Here is a 22233-nt window from a genome sequence, read left to right as displayed (position 1 = left end):
TCATATAAAGAAAAACCTTAAAAAATGCCCAACTCAAAATTTACAACTGAAGAATGGAAATGCTATTTATATTAATTATTTGCATATATTAACCATTACTGAGTTTTTTCACTGAATTTGAACAATTTGTCCTGAGTTATAAATTAATTGAATGTACTTTATTCCTTTGACATTTTCTTTCTTTCTGCCTTTATTTTTTCTGTGATACATTTTATCTCAGCTTCTAATAGTTATCAGTCAGGAAAACACTGCTTCCACAATAGCCTTCATGTATCTCTCTGTATTATGTATTTTCTTTAAGGTCTTCTTTTGTGATTTCTATACCAAAATTTATTCCATGGGTCACTGTAACATCTCTGAGTCAGTGTTTTGATTAGAGATTAATCAGAACTTATTAAAGATTGATATTTTGCCCAATGGCCAACACATTATCCTCCCTGAATTCTTGTAATGTGTTTCTCCTGGTTCTGAACAGGGTGATGGGCATGACCAACAGCAGTGTCAAGGGAGACTTCATCCTGGTGGGTTTCTCTGATCAGCCCCACCTGGAAAAGATACTCTTTGTGGCTGTTTTGATATCCTATCTCCTTACCCTTGTGGGAAATACAGTAATTATTCTGATCTGCTCTGTAGACCCTAAACTCAAGACACCCATGTACTTTTTTCTTACTCACCTCTCCTTAGTTGATATCTGTTTTACCACCAGTATTGTCCCCCAGCTGCTGTGGAACCTAAAAGGACCTGACAAAACAATCACATTCCTGGGTTGTGTCATCCAGCTTTACATCTCCCTGGCATTGGGCTCCACTGAGTGTGTCCTCCTGGCTGTAATGGCTTTTGATCGCTATGCTGCAGTTTGCAAACCTCTCCACTATACCGCTGTAATGAACCCTCAGCTGTGCCAGGCTCTGGCAGGGGTTGCGTGGCTGAGTGGAGTGGGAAACACTCTTATCCAGGGCACTGTCACCCTCTGGCTTCCTCGCTGTGGACACCGATTGCTCCAACATTTCTTCGTGAGGTACCCTCCATGATTAAGCTTGCATGTGTGGACATCCGTGATAATGAGGTTCAGCTCTTTGTTGCTTCACTGGTCTTGCTCCTCTTGCCCTTAGTGCTAATACTGCTGTCCTATGGACATATAGCCAAGGTGGTCATAAGGATCAAGTCAGTCCAGGCCTGGTGCAAAGGCCTGGGGACATGTGGATCCCCTTTGATAGTAGAGTCCCTCTTCTATGGGACCATCACAGCTGTCTACATCCAGTCCAACAGTTCTTATGCCCATGCTCATGGGAAGTTCATCTCCCTCTTCTATACAGTTGTGACCCCGACCCTCAATCCTCGCATCTACACACTGAGGAATAATGACGTGAAAGGAGCACTGCGATTATTTAACAGAGACTTGGGCACATAAAAAATGAAGCAGAGTACACAGAGCTCAACTTTTTTCACAAAGGAACTTTAAAGGTCATCTTGTATAATTCTTCACTCAAGAACTTTGCCAGTCTGTAAAGGAAGAGATGTAATCTTCTCCATCTGCATTACTGTATTTCACTTGGCCTCAGAGCTTTCTATCCTCTCAAATCTCTTTCCAGACTTCTTTTGAATCCATGTAAGGCAATATTCCCCCATACTTTTTAAATCTCCATGAGTCACATCATTTCTGTTTCTCGCTCTCCCTCCCTTCCTGTGCTTTTCTTTAGCCCTCCTTCCTTTCTTGCTTTTTTCCTTCCCTTCCTTCCGTTTCCACCTTTTATTTATTCATTAAGAAAAGACATATAAGCCCTCAAACACAATTTTGGTATACAAGGTCTTGTTTATTATATAATAGTCATTGTTTCGGATCAACTCAGAGAAAAGTATAGAGCCCTTCCTGAATTACTTAAAACTTAACTATAAATTAGGGCATGCTTTATTTAAATATACTCAAGCACTGAAAAGGAATAGGTATCTGTGTTCTAGAGCAGGCTGTGGCAAACTGGGGGAACAGGCCAAATCACTCATTCTAACACTTGATAACAAATGATTTTTTATTTCAGTTATTCACAAGAAGGGACATTCACCAGCAGTTAGTAATTAATGATAACTTTTCCATCTTCAATTAAACAGAGAGTTCACAGAATTCCATCTGGGGCCTGCTTTGAAACTATGCACACTTGGCAAAAGGAAAAGAGCTCAGATCCAAACAGGACATGGGTACCAGTGTTTTATAAATCAAAATTTCTCACCCTTAGCCCTATGGACATTTTGGAACAGATAATTTTCTGTTGTCAGGGTCTCTCCTCTGCATTTTAGGATGCTCAGCAGTATCTTTGGCCTCTGTGCACTAGATGCTAGTAGCATCTCCTTTCCCCCCAAGTTGTGACAAGCAAAAATACCTCCAGACATTGTCAAATATGCCCTAGGAAGCAAAAATGCTCCTGGCATAGAAGCATTGCCATAAATCAGGGCATATTGCTATATCAAGAGGCATGTTTTATTACATGGGAGTAAGCCTACAGGGTCAGAGTGAGACTAGCAGCAGTCATTCTAGTGCACAAAACATAGGTGTGCACATAGAAACACAAAAGCACAGGAACATATACAAACATATTTGATAAAATGTTTTTAGTGTCCTTTTGTTTCATTATGTATGGTTTTAAATTTTCATTTTTATAATAAGAGAAAAGACCATTTTGACATATGTTGAACTATCTTTTTCAGAGCAATGTTATTTCATTAAAAATTTTTTTGAAGGGAAGATTTTACTTTAATTTTATATTATTAAATAGTGAGGCATGAGGTAAAATCGGTGGAAATGAGAACGTGAAGTAAATGCTCAGTGATTCCAATTGCATTCACCTCTCCAACATGGCATCTGCTGTTTAGGGAGGCGGGGTTATCCAGCTTCTGGATCTGGGTGTGGGCATGGGATAATCAGATGGGAATGGCACCAGTTGGAGGAACATGGGTAAGAGAGGGTGAAAGGTAAAGTGCTATCTCTGAGGTAGGTTAGGGTCTGACATCTGGAAAGTTGGGGAAGGAAGGAGCCCTAAGGAGATATAGCCTAGGGCTTTTCCAGCTACTTTGACAGCCATTTGTTCTGTTACGAGATCCCGATGTCACTTGAACAAGACCCTCAGTGGGCCTCATCTTGGCTCCATTACTTTCTGAAAGTTTTTTCTTCATCTTCCATTTTTTCTTGGGTTCAACACCAGATGGTGCCAGCAGACCATAATGTATCCAGCAAATTCTTCCTGTCATATCCAGCCTCGTCTGCCTTACCCAAAGCTTCATGGGCTTTTTTGGTGAAATTTCTCCTAATTCCCTTCCTCTGCCTAATCCTCCTATTTCTCTGTTGAAAACAATAGCAATGTCTTCCCTACCATAAAAATCCTTGTGTGCCTTTATAATCCAAACACACTAGATGACTGTACAATGACAATACTTGTCATTTGTCCTGTGACTATGCCTTAATATGTTAAAATTTATTTCTTTATACATAAAAATGTATTTCAAGTATAAATAACTGGTTCTGAGTTTGCCATTTTATATAATTTGGAGAGTTCCTGAAGTCAAGAATTTAGAACCATGGAACTCTACACTGAAAAGCCACCAGCCAGGGCCAGCACATACCCAGAAGTTATTGTTTTGGGAATGGTCTGTCAATTTGGGGTCCGGGGTTTAGTGGATGTGCATGTGGAAGAAGGAGAAAGAGAAAACAGTTTTTGAATGGCTAGAGCGTTCTGTGATTGAGCAAAATAACAGTGTGTTTGCTGGGCCTTTTACCCTAAGACCTTAGTGAGTTTCTTAGCCTAGATTCTCTAAAAATCAGAGCTTGAGGCAAAAAAGGAAATATTAATGTTTTATTTGGGAATGCAAATAGAGGGCAGCAAAGGTGAGAAAAAAAGGGAACTGAGAGAAGGGAAATATGAAGCAAGGTGAGGTGATACATTTTCACACTGGCTACCACTTCCTGAGAAATTTTAGAAGGCTGCCTCATGGATGCTTTAATCTGCTCTTGCCACTCTCCTTCAGACAAGATAGGAGGAAGAATCTTGCTTTGGGTGAAAGAAAAAAAAAAGAAAGTATTAAAGTATATCAAAGAAGAAGGAGTTGTGTCAAAGGCTGTTAGTATAGTAGGTCAAGTGAGATGAAGATTAAGAACTGACCATTGGATTTAACAATAAGGAAGTCATCTGTGACACTAAGGGAGGAGTTTTGCTAGAGAAAAAGAAGGCAACAGCCACACTGGAATGGAAGCAAGAGAGAACAGTGGGAGACAACTTAGAGACAGAAAGCATAGAAAACTCATGAATAGTGCTTTGCTGAAGGCAGAAAGAAATGATTCAATAGCTGTAGGGAAAGGGAGGTCAAAAGAAGGCAGAAAGAGTTTTTTTCTGTAAGATGGATGTAATGGCAGCATGCTTGTATTCTATGGTAATGACCTATAGAGTATGCAAAATTACACAGCAGGAGAGTGAGGGTGAACTCAGAAACAAAGTCTTTAGGTCGGTGAGGGGATGGATCCAGGGCAGCAGAGGATTGATCAGCCTTTGCTAGAGCACAAACAGTTCATCAATAGGAACCAGACAGAAAGTAGAATACATGGATATAGAAGCAGGTGGGTGTGTTGAGATAGTATTGAAATCTGATAGAAATTCCTTTCTGATTTCTCCAATTTTCTCTGAAGTTTTGAAAAGCAGGGGCATCAGTTGGGAGTGAAGAAAAGGAAAGGATGTGCGCTTGGATAGAGCAGAGAAGGTGTGAACAGACACCTGGGAAGAGGGAAAGTACAGAAATTATGAAATATAGAAAACTAACGATTTTCTTTTCTGGATTTTCTTTTTGTTTTGTTGCATTTCGTTTTTTTTCAAAGGTTTATCTGGTGATATGTTATGATCCTGGGGGAGGAAGAGCTGAGCTCTACATTTGGCTCAGTCTATCATGGTGTTTCCCCATGGGTCTCTTTTTTTCCCACTATATCTCTAACTATTTTATCATTTTCATCAAATGACTTCTTAAATCAATTGAAATAGTCATTTATAAAAGTCATTTGTATATAAACATTCCATTGTTTTCATACTTGTGTTGTAACTATAGTAAATACAGCACTTGATATACAGAAATTTAGTTCCAAATGTCTTTGATTGTTCAACTGCCTTTATAAATCTCCCACTATAACTTATTTAAAAAACAGAATATTGTACATGTACTATCTAGAAATTAAAATTATTTCTCTTCGCCAACATTTAAGTAATATATATTTAGAAAACACCATCCTAAGAGTTTTAATTCTATTAAGCTTCAATTTGAACTCCTGTATAACAATTTAACAGTAACGAAACTAGAATAGAGAGAATTTTTAATTACTTTAGGACAACAATGATATGGCTATTTTTCCTGGATGTTAAAAGTAGGTTCAGGGCCAGGTGCGGTGGCTCATATCTGTAATCCCAGCACTTGGGAGGCAGAGGCAGGAAGATCGCTTGAGCCCAGGAGTTCAAGACTAGCCTGGGCAAAATAGCAAGACTCCATCTCTACAAAAACATTAAAAAATAATAATAATAAGCAGGTCTATTTGAAGGTAGAATCAATGAGGAAGGTTATCTTCTTCTACTTTAAGATGTATAAATATGGAAATGATCTGAAGTTTTATTTCATTTTCTTGATATATATCAGTAATTACTTAATCTCTGTCCTGGAGATTTTGAAGCTAATTTTCATACTGTGCATTTTCCGGTCCAAAGATTCTTGATTTATTTTATATGCTTAATATGATTTTAAGTGTTCCTTTTATTCTTTTCAGATAATTCAGACTATATTTTGTTTGTGTCCTCTCCAAAGGTTTTACAAAAGCATAAATCAGATTATTCAGAGCTATCTAAGTAATATACATGTTCTGATTTGTTTATTACATCCACTCTAACATACCTGCATCTGTTTTATCTTCTCCAAGTGTCAGAGATTTGCTCTGACTTTTCTTGTTCTTTGGAACTTGTTCTAGGTGTTCTCAGTTCTGACTCACTCTAAGTTATTTCTGTTTATTGAGATATTTTCAATATGTTTATTTCTGTTGGCTTAATCTTTTATTTCATCCTTCAGTTTTTTGTAAAAGCTATTTTGGGTTTTCCCGAAGATGGACGTCTTCATCCAAACTCTACTTTATTGCTATGGCAAGTCTTCATTCATGTGATATAGTTTTAAAGTTATTTTGGCTTTATCCATTTGGTACTGATGGACTTTGACATATCTTCCAGTGACTGAATCCTTGTTTTAATGTCAGACACAAGTCATTATGAACATTTAGATACCTTTTTCTTCCATTTGTTTTCTAATGAGTCCAGTTTAAACTCAAAGAGTTAGATCTTTCAAGTTTTTAATTAACTAATTGCCTTTAAATTTGGAGTTCTTGATAAATTGTTCTCAAGACTAGACTCAATAAGAAAAATATCTGTAACTCTTCCTATACTTTAAAAATCAGTTTAACCTAACCAAAATCTTCACTTTTTTTCTACCTAGAACAGAACTTCTTATGGAAAATACATTAATCCCTATTTGGATAAAGTCAGCTTTTAACTATTAAAAAAATTCAGATATAGCTGCACTTACCGCCATCTCCCATGTTAAGCCGGAGAGATCTGCTGTGAGTCTCATGTCTCCTGGTAACAGACATGGCCTCACTCAGCTTCTCCAGAATTCGTATAAAGTAAAACTTTATAGCAGTAGGCAGGTACTCTGTAGCACCAGCTCTGCCTCAGGTTGCCAGGACCCTCCTATTCTACAACACACTGTAGAGAACACTGTGGAGTGTTCTGCTCAGAACCTAAACCAGTGCCTGGCAACCAAGAGAGACCAGCAGTGTGCGTGGCGATAGGGGAGAACAGGCAGTGCTTCCAAAACATTTTCATTTCATAGCACACATTAAGTTAGATGTACAAGGCTGACTTTCACCAGGGAAGATTGGCCACTGGGACTTTGTTCATCCAAGGCCACATCCAGCAATCCCAAAATCTGGGAGGATAGATGTATTTTTACACGTGCTATTCGGGAATCACTGACAAAGACTGTCAAATGAAAATGATGTGACTCAAAGGCTAAAGACTTTATTCAGCTGATGGGCATTGGGATCTCCTTACTGAAGTCAGATCAGAGTTTTTATAGGATAGAGGAAGTGGAGTACACATCCTCGTTACCTTGTTTTGGCTAAGGCAATAGCTTTCTATTTTAAAATCTCAGTTGGGGGTTTATACCTGCTTTCATGCCCCTTTCATGTCAATAATCATCAGAAAAGTATTTTTTGAGAATGATTTTTGCAAGCCTTGAGGTTTGTTAGTTAGTCAAGGTTCATGGGGTGGGGAGAGAGAGAGGAAGAAAGAAAGGAAAAGAGAGAGGAAGGGAGGAAAGAAAGAAAGAAAGAAGGAAAAAAGAATAAAAGAATAGGAAAGAATAAGAAAAGAGGACAAAGGTAGAAAGCAATGGGGAAACTGGAAACTTCTGTCTTGTTTGTTTTCATTGTTTTACAGAGTTTACATGCTCTCCTTCATGGTCAATATTTTCTTAATGTAAATTTTTTTTAGACACATAGGTTCTAATACTCCAAAAAAGTTAAACAAAGCCCTCCTTTTGGCAACCTATCCCTTTTTGTGTTTGGTCAGATCTCAAGTGTAGAAGAAGGAGAATGAAGGGTCTCATAATCAACCTACCACCTTGAATTTCAAATGTAACAACTCAAGGAATCAAAGGGGAACTTGAAAATCCTTCAAATATAAAAGATTTATAGTCATGCTATAAATAACACCCAGCCCCTTACTCAGTCACTGTTTTCATGTTTTCCAATTCTCAAGCAAAATGCAAAAACTTTCTATTCCCTGGCAGAGAGAGGAATAGAATACCATAATCAAACATGCAGTTAATAATGAGTTGCTGTAACGGAAGTTGCCATCCCTTGTTCTTCTCTATTTGTGAACATTCATGAGAACGGCTATTCCTATTCCATACAGTTCCAGTGAGTTCTTGACCATGAAACTGATCACAAGGGTGAACAAGTGATCCAATTTCAACAAGTCAGTTTTTCTTAGTGCTTTGAATCTTCAACAGATGGTATTGTCCAAATGGGGTTACCTGTTACTTCCAATCTGAATTCCCCAGGCCTACGCTGATTCATTTTACTCCAGTAACCTGATGGTCCTACTGTTCTTTCATTTGGTGGGGTACTCACTGTATCTTTCCAAAATTTATTTTTCTTTTTTTATTATAAAATTTTATCTTCTCCAATTGATTTTTCTTTTATTATTATTATTATTATTATTCTTTTAGTTTTAGGGTACATGTGCACAACATGCAGGTTTGTTACATATGTATACATGTGCCATGTTGGTGTGCTGCACCCATTAACTGTCATTTAGCATTAGGTATATTCCTAATGCTATCCCTCCCTTCCCCCTCAACCTCACAACAGTCCCCGGTGTGTGATGTTCCCCTTCCTGTGTCCATGTATTCTCATTGTTCAATTCTCACCTATGAGTGAGAACATGCAGTGTTTGGTTTTTTGTCCTTGCGATAGTTTGCTGAGAATGATGGTTTCCAGTTTCATCCATGTCCCTACAAAGGACATGAACTCATCATTTTTTATGGCTGCATAGTATTCCATGGTGTATATGTGCCACATTTTCTTAATCCAGTCTATCATTGTTGGACATTTGGGTTGGTTCCAAGTCTTTGCTATTGTGAATAGTGCCACAATAAACATACGTGTGCATGTGTCTTTATAGCAGCATGTTTTGTAATCCTTTGGGTATATACCCAGTAATGGGATGGCTGGGTCAAATGGTATTTCTAGTTCTAGATCCCTGAGGAATCACCACACCGACTTCCACAATGGTTGAACCAAAATTTATTTTTCTTAAGATGGCCAGAGGTAGTTTCTGTTTTTTACAACCAAAGGACCCTGATACATCTACCACATGTACATGATCGTTTTCGAAGTATCAAAAACCAATACATTGAACCCTCTTAAAAACAGTAAAATATTTATGAATGCAGAAAACCTTCCAAGATTCTGATGTTCAGAATTATGAACCTAGTATTGGATGCTAAATAGAACTGTTTTAATAGTGGTAAGAATTGGAATATTATGGTTTATCTGAGCTCCTTCTTGTCATAGAGGTGGATCCTGAGTTTTCGGGGACACAGAACTTGTTCACTTTGGTTAGATATCACATAAATTCTAAAGCTCAATATTTTTGGAAAAATCTGGACACATTTGAGAAAAAGAATATGTCAAGGCATTTTCAGTTCTATACACTTCATTCTCTTACTTTCTTTGTTGAGTCAGGAGAGGACACTCACTAATATGCAGAGACAAGGGCAGACAGCAAGATCTAGTAGAGGGTAAGAAACAAAAGATACTGCTTCAGGTCCAATGCCCTATGCTCCTTTATTTCCTTAAAGGCACAGGGAGGTCTAGTGCTGGAAAGAGACCCAGAGAGATATATAGATACTGCTACAATAACAGTAATGGAGAGAAACAAAGCAGTAGAGAGACAAAAAGAGACAGAGAAGCAGAGAAACAAAGAGAAACAGATGAAGAGCTTATAGATAAAGGCTGTATGGATAAAGAGCATATGGATAAAATCTGTTTCTCTGTAGAGAAACAGATTTAGAGACATAGGGAGAGAATCTCAGAGAAAGACAAGAGAGTCTCTCCTGCTTAAATAGCTGCAGTGCTCCTCTGTTACTGTTAAAGTCCAAATACAACCCACAAGACCACACCAACCTCTCTAGGCTCAGTTAATAATACTGTTCCCCCGATTGCCACCCTATAGTCAAACCAGTTTCTTAGTGTCTCTAAGTCACCACTGCCTTCCACATATTTTCTTGCATACACTAAGAGATCAATAAATATATTTTGAATGAATGGCATATTATCTTGAAGCTGATGAGAAGGCATTGAAGGATGACTACTTTCTTCTCTCTGCCACAGGCTACAATCTACATGTAATATGCATACTCTGACAGTACAAGCATAGAATCAAAACCCAGGTCTCTGATCCACAGAAAGTTCACTGCTCTGTCTACCCCTAAGTAGAATCCTGCTATCCTTACCCACATCTTCCTCAAAGAGGCCACCCTTCTGCTGCCCACTACCTCTCCCCTCCCTTACCCAATGCAGCCACATCCATGTTCATACAGAAGTTAAGGTGCGTATGTAAGGGGTAAAGGTCAGTCAGTAGCCTGGCTGAGAAGCCAGTATGTATCTGTTAAGAAATTAGAAATTAGTTTCCTGTCTGTTAATAAATTAATATCTAAGTTAATTAAGAAATCAGATCTCACCAAGAGTGTAAAAGCTGTTTCCTATTTCTCCAAAGCCTTGCTAGCATCTATTGTTTCTTGACTTTTTAATAATGGCCATTCTGACTGGTGTGAGATGTTATCTCATTCTGGTTTTGATTTGCATTTCTCTAATAATCAGTGATGCTCCTTATAGATTCTGGATATTAGACCTTTGTCAGATGGATAGATTGCAAAAATTTTCTCCTATTTTATAGGATGCTTGAGTTCAACCATTGTGAAAGACAGTGTGGCAATTCCTCAAAGACCTAGAACCAGAAACACCATTTGACCCGCAATCCCATTACTGGGTTTAGACCCAAAGGAATATAAATCATTTTATTATAAAGATACATGCACACATATGTACTTTGCAGCACTATTCACAATAGCAAAGGCATGGAATCAACCCCAATGCCTATCAATGATAGAATGGATAAAGAAAATGTGGTACATATACACCACTGAATACTATACAGCCATGAAAAGGAACAAGATCACGTCCTTTGCAGAGACATGGATGGAGCTGGAAGCCATCATTCTCAGCAAACTAACACACGAACAGAAGACCAAACACTGCATGTTCTCACTTATAAGTGGGAGCTGAACAATGAAAACACATGGACACAGGGAGGGGAACCACACACACTGGGACCTGTCGGGGATAGGTGGGAAGAGCATCAGGATAAATAGCTAATGCATGTGGGGCTTAGTACCTACGTGGTGGGTTAATAGGTGCAGCAAACCACCATGACATACATTTACCTATGTAACAAACCTGCACGTCCTGCAAATGCATCCCGGAACTTAATATTAAATTAAATTTTAAAAAAAGAAATTAGAGGCTGGGCGTGGTGGCTCATGCCTGTAATCCCAGCACTTTGGGAGGCTGAGGAGGGTAGATCACGAGGTCAGGAGTTCAAGACCAGCCTGGCCAAGATGGTGAAATCCCGTCTCTACTAAAACTACAAAAATTAGCCAGGTGCAGTGGCAGGCACCTCTAATCCCAGCTACTCAGGAGGCTGAGGCAGCAGAATTGCTTGAACCCAGGCAGCAGAGGTTACAGTGAGCTGAGATGGCACCACTGCACTCCAGCCTGACCGACAGAGTGAGATTCCATCTAAAAAAAAAATTAGATCTCCAGAAACAACTCAGTTAGGTCACCTTGGGTGGCTCATGATCTCTTGTGCTGCTACCAATTCTGTCAACTGCTCTTGATCTTAACTACAGACCCAACTCTGCAAATTGCTGGAGAGAAAAGCCTCCTGTCTTCCCAGGATCATTCAAATTTTCTATAATTTAGATACAAATCCAACCCCCAGAGAGTTGGTTCACAGGATCCATAAAGAAATGCAAACTAATTTTTAAAAGAAAAATATATAATCCATTGCTTATTGTAATCTGTAATAGCTAAAATGAAATTAAAAGAGAATGCCAAAGCAGACCTTAATGCTAGACTAAGCTCAGATTTTGATGAGTGTGAACTCAGACCACTAACCTCAAAACCACCCCTCAAGAGAAAAATTATGTTGGGAACAAGATAAATTATCTCTACAACGTCTGATCCAAGAGGGCAGTTAACATGAGAGAAGGTATATTAGTCCATTCTCATGCTGCTAATAAAGACGTACCTGAGACTGGGTAATTTATAAAGGAAAGAAGTTTAATTGACTCACAGTTCCGCAAGGCTGGGGAGGCTTCAGGAAACTTACAATTATGGCAGAAAGGGAAGCAAACATATCCTTCTTCAGATGGCAGCAGAAGAGAGAAAAAGAGCAAAAGGGGAAAAACTCTTTATAAAACCATCAGATCTTGTGAGAACTCACTCACTATCATGAGAACAGCAGCATGGGGAGTAACCACTCCTATGATTCAACCTCTCTCTGGGTCCCTACCAAGACACATGGGGATTATGGGAACTACAATTCAAGATTAGATTTAGGTGGAGACAAGGCCAAACCCTATCATTCTGTCCCTGGCCCCTCCCAAGTCTCATGTCCTCACATTTCAAAACACAATTATGCCCTTCCAACAAGTCCCTCAAAGCCTTAACTAATTCCAGCATTAACTCAAAGTCCAAGTCCAAAGTCTCATCTGAGACAAGGCAAGTCCCTTCTGGTTATAAGCCTGTAAAATCAAAAGCAAGTTAGTTACTTCCTAGATACAATGGGAGTACAGCATTGGGTAAATACACCCATTCCAGATGGGAGAAATTGGCCAAAACAAAGGTGTTGCAGGACCCATGCATGTCCGAAATCCAGCAGGGCAGTCAATTCTTAAAGCTCATAAATGATCTCTTTTGACTCCATGTCTCAAATCTAGGTCAAGCTGATGCAAGAGGTGGGCTCCCATGGCCTTGGGCAACTCCATCCCTGTGGCTTTGCTCCCCTCCTGGCTGCTTTCACAGGCTGGCATTGAGTGTCTCCAGCTTTTCCAGGCACACAGTGCAAGCTGTCAGTGGGTCTATCATTCTGGAGTCTGGAGGATGGTGACCCTCTTCTCACAGCTCCACCAGGCAGTGCCCCAGTGGGTACTCTGTGTAAGGGCTCCAACACCACATTTTTCTTCTGCACTGCCCTAGCAGAGATTCTCCATGAGGGCTCTTGCCAACCCAGCAAACTTCTTCCTGGACATCCAGGCACGTCAATACATCCTCTGAAATCTAGGCGGAGGTTCTCAAAGCTCAGTTCTTGTCTTCTGCACACCCACAGGACCAACACCATGTGGAAGCTGCCAATGCTTGGGGCTTGCACTCTCTGAAGCGGTCTGTACCTTGGCCTCTTTTAGCCAAGGATGGAGCTGAAGCAGATAAGACACCGGGCACCATGTCCCAAGGCTGCATAGAGCAGGGGGGCTCTGGGCTTGGCCCAGGAAACCGTTTCTCCCTCCTAGGCCTCTGGGCCTGTGATGGGAGGGGCTGCTGTGAAGACCTCTGACATGCCCTGGAGACATTTTCCCCATTGTCTTGGTGATTAACATTTGGCTCCTTCTTACTTATGCAAATTTCTGCAGCCTGCTTGAATTTCTCCTCAGAAAATGGGTTTTTATTTTCTATCACATTGTCACTGTCTCTGAACAGGAGTGAACTGAGGGGGAAGCACTTGCTAGACCAGTGTTGTTAGCTGCAATCTGAAGCAACACAGTGGCTGAACCTAATATTCCTTCCAAAATTGAAAAAGTTTGGTTGTAAATGGAGAAGAGAAATAATAGCTAAGAGTAAAGCAATAAACAAATGGGTTTTGTAATGAGGCAAATCTAATATTATATCAATACTGTGAAAGAGTCTAAGAGCAAGAGATGATATTGTTGTAAGTTCCACGATGTTGATTATTTTATATGTTTTATCTACTATTATATAACTACCATCTGAAACATAATAGGTATATAATAGGAAAACCATAAATATCTATAAAATGAAAGAATAATTGGGTCTGATAAAAAGATAGCCATTTTGTTACAATAAGGCCTCAGAATGAAGAAAAACACAGAAGTCTATTCCTATAACTGGGGGCCCAGAATATCAAGGCTCAAACTGAGAAACTTGCACACACACTCATCATAGTATCAGCACCAGAGAGCAGTAAATGTGGACTTTGGCATGGCAAACACTTTGCATTGGATAGTGAAAGTCACATTACACGTCAACAGTGGTCATGCTGAGACAGAAGAGAGACAGAAGCAATTAAAACCAAGACCTGCCATATTACAGTATAGGGGTACATATAAGTTGATCAAGAAGTTTCTGTCTCAAAACTTTAGAAATCTTGTTGGGACTGAAAGCACTGGTGGAGCTTGTAGGAAAATAGAACAAAAAAAGAACGAAATAGAAAGGCATGAAACGTACTACTTAGTATTTTATTTTGCAAGTAATGTGTTTCTTGTGTCTTCTCCTCCTCCCCCATTCAATTGCATTGTGTCCTTTTCAAGACAATAGCTATTAAATATATTAATTTTTATACCATACTGTGTCTAAATCCACAATATGAAGAATTTAAGGGCCCAATTGATTGATGAAGGAAACTGAAATCTCAACCTGAACAGAATGCAGCTCTTTCTCTCCTACTTTTGGCTTAGGAGGTGTATCTCCAGCTTTTTGTGATGAGGTTGTTCTCTATTCTTAGGTTAAGCAAAGGTAAACATATGTTAACCTTGTTAGTTATTCTGGGAATCCCAGGTCCTCCTCCCCAATCTTATTAGTGCTCCCTTTACCTCCTTGTTCCATAGAGTGTAGATGAGGGGATTAAGAGTTGGGGTTACTACAGTGTAGAAAAGAGTGAGAAATTTGCCCCATTCATGAGGATAGTGATTTTTTGGTTGAAGGTAGACACCTGTGACAGTGCCATAAAAGAGAGAAACCACAAGACGGTGAGAGATGCAGGTGCCAAATGCTTTCTTCTGTCCTGCAGTTGACTTAATTCTCAGCACAGCCTTAGCAATAGCACCATAAGAGGAAAGGATAATGATCAAGGGCATCACCAGGAGGACAACACTGGCGATAGACATCTGAATTTCACTGTAGGTAGTATCAGTACTGGAGAGCTGAATCAGAGCTGGGACTTCACAAACAACATCACCCACCATCCGCTGGGAGCAGAAGGGTAACCGGAGGGTGGCAGGGGACTGGATCAGAGACTGGGCCAAGCCAGTCCCCCATGCCAAGATAGCCAGCTGCAGACAAAGTTTTGGGTGCATGATCATGGTATATTGCAGTGGATGACACACTGCTACATAACAATCCACAGCCATGACAACAAGAAGGACACATTCCGTGGCCCCAAGCCACAAAAAAACATAGAGTTGAATGGCACAGCCAGTGTAGCTGATGGTCTTTTCTGGGCCCCAGAAGTTAATCAACATCTGTGGAACACAGCTGCTGGTGAAACAGAGGTCTACCAAAGAAAGGTTGGAAAGAAAGAAATACATAGGGATGTGGAGTTTTGGATCCTTCAAGGACACAAGAACTATGACCATATTTCCTGCAAGAGTCAAAAAATAAAAAATAAAAATGATCCAAAAAGTATCTTCTCCAAATGTGGCTTGTTAGAGAACCCCAGAAGGATGAAATCACTGTGGCTGTCATTGCAAATGATAATCATAGCTACTGGGGCAAATGCCTCTCTGGGGAACGGTTCAAAAGTAGTTCCTCAAAAGCCTGTGATGGTTCCAGTACAGACAGGAAGACGGGTGGTATATGACTTGTTTGATTCCTTTCTACTCAAGGATAAGATTTTCACCAGCTGTATTTTGGGAAAAAATACAAGATTTAGTGAAGTGCTTTAATCTTTGATATTCATCATTCACTCTCTCTCTTCCTCTTTTACATCTTCCTCATATTTTGTCTCTGATTAAAATTGTTCATTATAAATATTATATAAAATACATGTAAGCACCTGCTAGTGAAAATCACTTTGCTAAATATTAGATGTGTTTCATCTGTGCTCTCAAAGAGTATACATTTACCACATTTATTACATACTTCTAATCACTGCCTATTAGCTTTATAACTTTCTCTATTTCTTTTGTTCTCTTATTTCTCTGTGACCTTGTATCTTGATTTATTTCACTCTCTGTCTCCCATGTTTCTCTCTCTTTCCTTCCCCTCTTCTCTCCCTGGATCTTCTCCCTTTATCTTCTCTTTTTTCTCTCTCATTCTCCTCTTCTCCATTCCTCCTTTTCACTCTGTCTGTTATTGATGAGCTTGAATTCTCCCTCAGCCACCTTCATGCTGTGTGATGTTAGGAAAAGTAGTTAACATTTTTGTTCTTACTTTAGTTCTTTCCTTAGATTTTGTATTTGGAAAACGGGCAAAATTAAGAACTTACATATGCTTGTTGGAGAGATTAAATGTGCAAATGTGGGAAATACTAAAAAGTGTTCTTGGCACAAAGTAACTGTTCAATGTAAGTTAGCAATAATTATCATGATGATGAAACTGTTCAATGGATTGTTCCAGAAACCAAAATTTATTACCAAAGTTTTGCAGAGCATAAGTAAAAATAACATCTAGAAAAAAGAAACATTATATTTCTACATGACCTTCTTTGATGAATAATGATAAAGTACATTAAAGAAAACCAAAAGCTTGAAATTAGATGAAAATATTTAAAATCATTAACAATAATAACTGTGTCAAATAGATCACTCAAGCCATAATTCTAAGAAAAATTATGACATAATCTGATATTTACTATTACATCAACATACATTGTGGTGAATTCTTAATCACACTTTAATGCAGTTTGAGCAACATGATGGTATATCATGCAATTACATATGTAAAGTTTTTACATCAATATATGCTTTTGCTTTTACAAAGCTTGCTGGAGGTTATTCTCTGAATATCCTAGCCCTGTTGTCTCCTATCTACCAACCATATTCTTACCCACCTACGATAAATCACATTTAACTTTATCAACACACTAGAAGCAAATTCATTTGAAGTTGTCTCAATCAGTAATTCTCATGCTTAAAGGGTATTAATCTACTGGTAAACCCTCAAGTACAATGTCACAGGGCATTAAGATGCACTGACCCTCATGGCTTAAATTTCACCATAATTTTACTCATGTTTGTCTCTACTATGCTGTGCATTCTAGAAAATCTATATATATTCTCTGTTTTGTCTGTTTTGTGTGTGTGTTATTTTTCCTTTATTTTATTTAGAATTTTTCAAATTAGTGATGAAATGTTACCACTTTGGTTGTGAATTTGAGTTTGATATTATATTAAAGTAGAAGAGTAGTTTGATGTTTTAAAGAATCTCAGTCTTGTAGATTTTTCCATGTTCAGAATCAACCTGCCTCTTATCCCATCCTTCGATTTTCATCCACTTCATAACCACTAACTACTGGTTTCGTTTTTTGTCTATTCAGATTGCTTTTCCTTTCCCCATTTTCTTTCTTGTATATTATCACCTGCAGGTCTCTATCTAGCTATTTTTATATATGTATGCATCCATATGTCTTATCTCTTCCAGTTCCTTTTAAATTACTAATCATTGAAGGAGATGCTTTTTTTTCCCCCTGGATCAACTATTTGTAAAAGGTCCTTGGTTAGGGGAGACAGTCTTAGACTAGATGGTTTTTACTATGCAAAATTCAAGAATACTCTTAATCTCTGCTTCTCTTGAGATTATCTTCTTCCTGCAAATATAGTTTTCCCTGTGATTTTATTTTAGTTGGCCTCCTTTGCTTTTCAGAACACTATCTGGGGGAGTTCATGGTAAAAGCCAGCACACCTCCATTCCTATGGTTGTAAATGTAAAATACAGCATTTCTATCTCACCTTCTAAAGTAGATGCCTCTAGTACCAGTGTATCACATCTCCTCAGCCCAGCTCTAATTTCAGCAGAGCTGCAAGGGACAGTTGTGTGTGATCTCAGATTATCTCACACATACTGACAGTGACCTACCTCAAGTATGCTGTATAGGGCTTCCCTTGGCCCCAAGGCTTGTCTGACACCATGGGAGCCCATTTGGCATATAGACAAGTGCTGCCTAGAAGTACAAAATGCTTAATGACCCTAGGGGAAATCCTCCAACAATGAAGAATTTTAACTAGGAATAAATGGTCCAGCAGCTCTCCCTTCAGGCAAAAACATCCTGTGTGCTTTTCAGAAGGCCTTTAGAGAACTGAGCTCTCATTACACACAACCTGGCTAATGCATCCCTAAATTAACTTTCTTTCTTAAATGTTTCACTCTTCCTGTTCCCTGTATACATATAATACATATGTATTATATATTATACATGTATTTTATATATTACATATATAATGTATATATTTTATATATAGATATATATATAGAGAGAGAGATGAGAATGGAGTTTCCCAGGAAGCCGACTCAGGGATGGAGATTAGCATTTAGAAAGTTTACTAGGGAACATTTTTTGGATCAACATCTTTCAAAGGAAAGGGTGGGTAGCATGATTGAGGAAAGGAAGTAATGCAAACTACCTACTTTGGAAGTTTGTAATGCAAACTACTAAAGTTTCACTGAACCCTGTAGGAAGTTCTCAATATGAGATGACAATTCATTGATGTTCTGAGCTGAGGCCAAAGGCAAGCCTTAAATCTCCTTGTTGATCAGTGTTGAATGCAGATTACATGGAAAAGGGCCATATATTTAGATGAAGCAACTCTGTTTAGCTGAGGCAACCCAGAAAGAAGGATCTCAGCTAAGCTCTATCTACCTGTAGCACATCTAGCAGCTGAAGTAATAATGCCTTCATTCTGAAAGTGGTATCTGAGTAAAGCATTATAACTTCCAACACTGTCTATTCCTTTAATTTCAGATCTACTCCTTTGTATAAGATCTGGTGTGGGGTGGGGGAGGGGGCAGGGATAGCATTAGGAGATATACCTAATGTAAATGACGAGTTAATGGGTGCAGCACACCAACATGGCACATGTATACACATGTAACAAACCTGCACGTTGTGCACATGTACCCTAGAACTTAAAGTATAAAAAATTAATTAATTAATTAATTTAAAAAGATCTGGGAAAAGCTCTTACAGGGCTATAGTGGGCCTCTGTATCTGGAGGAAACTTAGAAGAGGACCACCACTGCGGCTGGTCTTAAGTCCTACAAATTATAGTCACCATCTCCTTCTTACTATTCATTCTATGTTGCTCTCACCCTTATCTGGCACCTCTCCTGCCTCAGTGGTTTACCTGGTGTCATGATCCGGAAGTGTCTGAGCCCCTGATCACTATGGCTTTTTTTAGTTAATCTCATTGCCTTTGGTCATTTACCATCATAATTAAACAAAGTATACACTTCCTAGTGTACCTTTTGTACCCCCAAGTGGGAATATTTCCCTTTAGAGAGCTAGAACCTCTAAACTCACAGAGCTTATAATTGTGGAGAAAAAAGCCACAAATTTCTCAAATGAGTTATTGGTAGGGATTCTAAGAAGGGCTGCACCTGCTTTCACCTTTTGGTTTCTAAACCACGCATTCTTCCTAGTGAGGACACAGCACCATAGAAAGATAATTGATTTAAAGTACTGGGTCTTGAAGGATGACATTTCATCTGAGCTGGAATTTCAGGTGTAGCTTCAACAGATCCCTCCATGACTCTAATAGATCACTTATGATAGTGCAATATGTGATATGGCCAATGGATTCCATGGTCATAAGTCCACTCCTACACTTTCTTTGCCATTAAGTCGGCCCTTTTTTCTGATACAATGGTATGTGGGATCTCCTGCTGCTGCGTCAAACATCCTATAAGCCTTTAGACAGTCATGCTGGCTGAGGACTTATGTTCAGGAATAGAAACCCATGCCTGGAGTATGTGTATCTATTCCTACCAAAAAAAATTGCTACATTCAAAGTAGAAGAAGTCCAGTGTCATCAAGCTGACATTAAATAACTGGTTGATCTTTCGACGGGAAACTATTTTATCCAGTCATTGCATGGGACACTTATTGATGGAAGACTGGATGTTTGACCAGTGGCTATAATGCATGCTGTTAAACCCATGCATTGCTTCTATCCCTACTATCATGGTGACTTCATTCATAAGCTCATTGCACTAGCATTGCAGGTAGGATAATGAGGGCAAATGTCAGAAGCTCTTGACAATAACTGCTCGCCAAGTCACATTTTCTACCTAGTTGCTTAATTCATTTTCTATGGTGGATTCCATCCTGTGGTTTTAGCATGTAATACAAATAATGTAACACTTCATACCTTCACTCTTATATGTTTATGCATGTGCCTCTGTTCCAGACTTCTTTTTTCCAAGTGTTTCTATCTTTTTCTTTCCAGCCACCTGAAAAGCCTCCTAAGCCATTTATCACTACCTATGAGTTATACATATTCTAACTTCAAACTACTTCTCTTTCCACACAAAGTGAATGACTGGGTACCATCTGAAACTCTGTCCATTGGGAGGCGTTTTCCTCACTACTATTTTTCAAGATCACCGTAAGCGAGGCTATAATTTATCTTCATCCTTTTTGACTTGGACTCACATACCAAGCTGACCCATTAATGAACCAAGCTTGACATTTTTCTCCTCCATTAGAGTTGGAAGTGTTCTCTCATGGAGGCGTAAGTGTGATCTGAAGAAGAGATATTGATGCAAAAGTGGTGAATAGTATGAAGTCCTGGGCTACTTGCTCATACTGTTTGCCTCTGCCCTCTAGTCATGCTGTGGTCAATCCTGGATGTACTAATGCCGTGTTACAGTGATTGCTCTGTATCCACTCAACCTAATAACTTGATGGTTCAGACAGTCCCCAGCTCATATGGGTAGTTTTGCCTGCATGGTTATTTGTTGTTCCATGGTCAGATGTTATTTCTCTACCCAGAATTCAGTAAAACACCAGGGCTTTATTTTTGAAATGTATACAATCCTGTGCTGTAGATAGCAGAGTTTTATCAAAACCCTAAGAATTTTGTTATGATCTTCCCATAAACTTGCCATAAATTCCACCTCATTTATGGTGAAATTTAAACTTGCTATAGAGCCCATTCTTACCCTGAAGGCCATTCAAATACAGCACCTAGTAGATGAATTAGAACAGTATTCGATAGTGTCAAATATGCTTACTACAAAGTACAGAGAGGTCTGCCAGGCACTTTGCTTCTTTTTTATGATAGGAAATGCATAATGCAAAAATGTATCCTTTACTTTAGATAGAAAGTCTCATAGTGCCCCAGACCAATAAACACTTAAAACTTTTATGCTTTAGGTCCCTGAATCTTTATGGAGTGCAACACTCACTCTCTGGATCACATGTGTCTTATCAAGGCTTTTAATGTATTGACCACTTCTTGTTCATATTGTCTGATACGCATGATGTGTTAGATATAGTTGGCCAGTGTGACGGCCTACAGAATATACAGCTAGTCCAGTTCTCTTCAGTATTTTATGATGGAAGATGAAAAACCTAGCATAGCTCTGGGACATGGTATAGTATTGTCAGCTCCAAGTGAGTGCAAACTCCCTGATCATGTTTCCTGATAAGGATGAAAAAGAAAACATTCACCAGATCAATGAATGCATACGGGGTACTCAGTAACATGCTAATATACTCTATCAAGGATAACATATTTCTTCCAGCAGATGCAATTGGGGCTACTACTTATTTCAATCTGTGGTAATTTGCTACTGTCATCCCAATATCTGTCTGATTTATTTCAGGGGTCTGACTGGTAATGCAAATGAAGATATGACAGGAAGTACCACTATTGTATACCTTAGGATTTAAAGGGGAATAGGGAAAATAAAAGCAACTTTACAACCCTGAGGATAATTTAGGATTCAACATTAAAATTGAAAAGATATAAGGAAAATCAAAAGAGGAGGCATATATATATATATATATATATATATATATATATATACACACACACACACATATATGTATAGCTCTTCAATGATGTTTGTGAGATTTATGCTTTTATAAGTTGTCTAAAATTACTTTTCTATTATAATTCAAGTCCAAACAATTCTATTCCTTTTAAAAGCAATTCGAAATATGTATTTGTAATATACTAACACTTCTAAAAAATTTTTTTCTTGAGACAGGGTCTTGCTTTGTTGCCCCAGCTGGAGTGCACTGGCACAATCTTGGCTCACTGTGACCTCCACCTCCCAGGCTCAAGCAATCCTCCCACCTCAGTCTTCAGAGTAGCTGACACTATAGGCATGCACCACCATGCCTGGCTAATTTTTTTTTTTTTGCATTTTTAGTAGAAACAGTAGTTCACCATGTCACCCAGGTTAGTCTCAGACTCCTGAATTCAAGTAATCCTCCCACTTCAGCCTCCCAAAGTGCTAGGATTACAGCGTAAGCCACCTCACCCAGCCTATACTAATACTTTTAATTCACTGACGTCATTTCTGATAAACAGTTTAAAAGAGATCACCTATGGAAAGCACTTTATTCTGAATGATCTATAGTATAA

At 38.8% G+C, this 22233-nt stretch overlaps 1 pseudogene; it reads right to left on the bottom strand.

The window, feature by feature from the left end:
• Positions 1-14460: 14460 nt before the first annotated feature.
• Positions 14461-15404, bottom strand: LOC109027172 (olfactory receptor 2H2-like; annotated as a pseudogene).
• Between the last annotated feature and the right edge of the window lie 6829 nt (positions 15405-22233).

This window comes from Gorilla gorilla, chromosome 5 (assembly GCF_029281585.2).
Source record: "Gorilla gorilla gorilla isolate KB3781 chromosome 5, NHGRI_mGorGor1-v2.1_pri, whole genome shotgun sequence".
In the NCBI taxonomy this organism is placed as follows: domain Eukaryota; kingdom Metazoa; phylum Chordata; class Mammalia; order Primates; family Hominidae; genus Gorilla; species Gorilla gorilla.
Note: the sequence above shows the minus strand (reverse complement) of the source record. Positions and strands in the feature narration are given on the sequence as shown.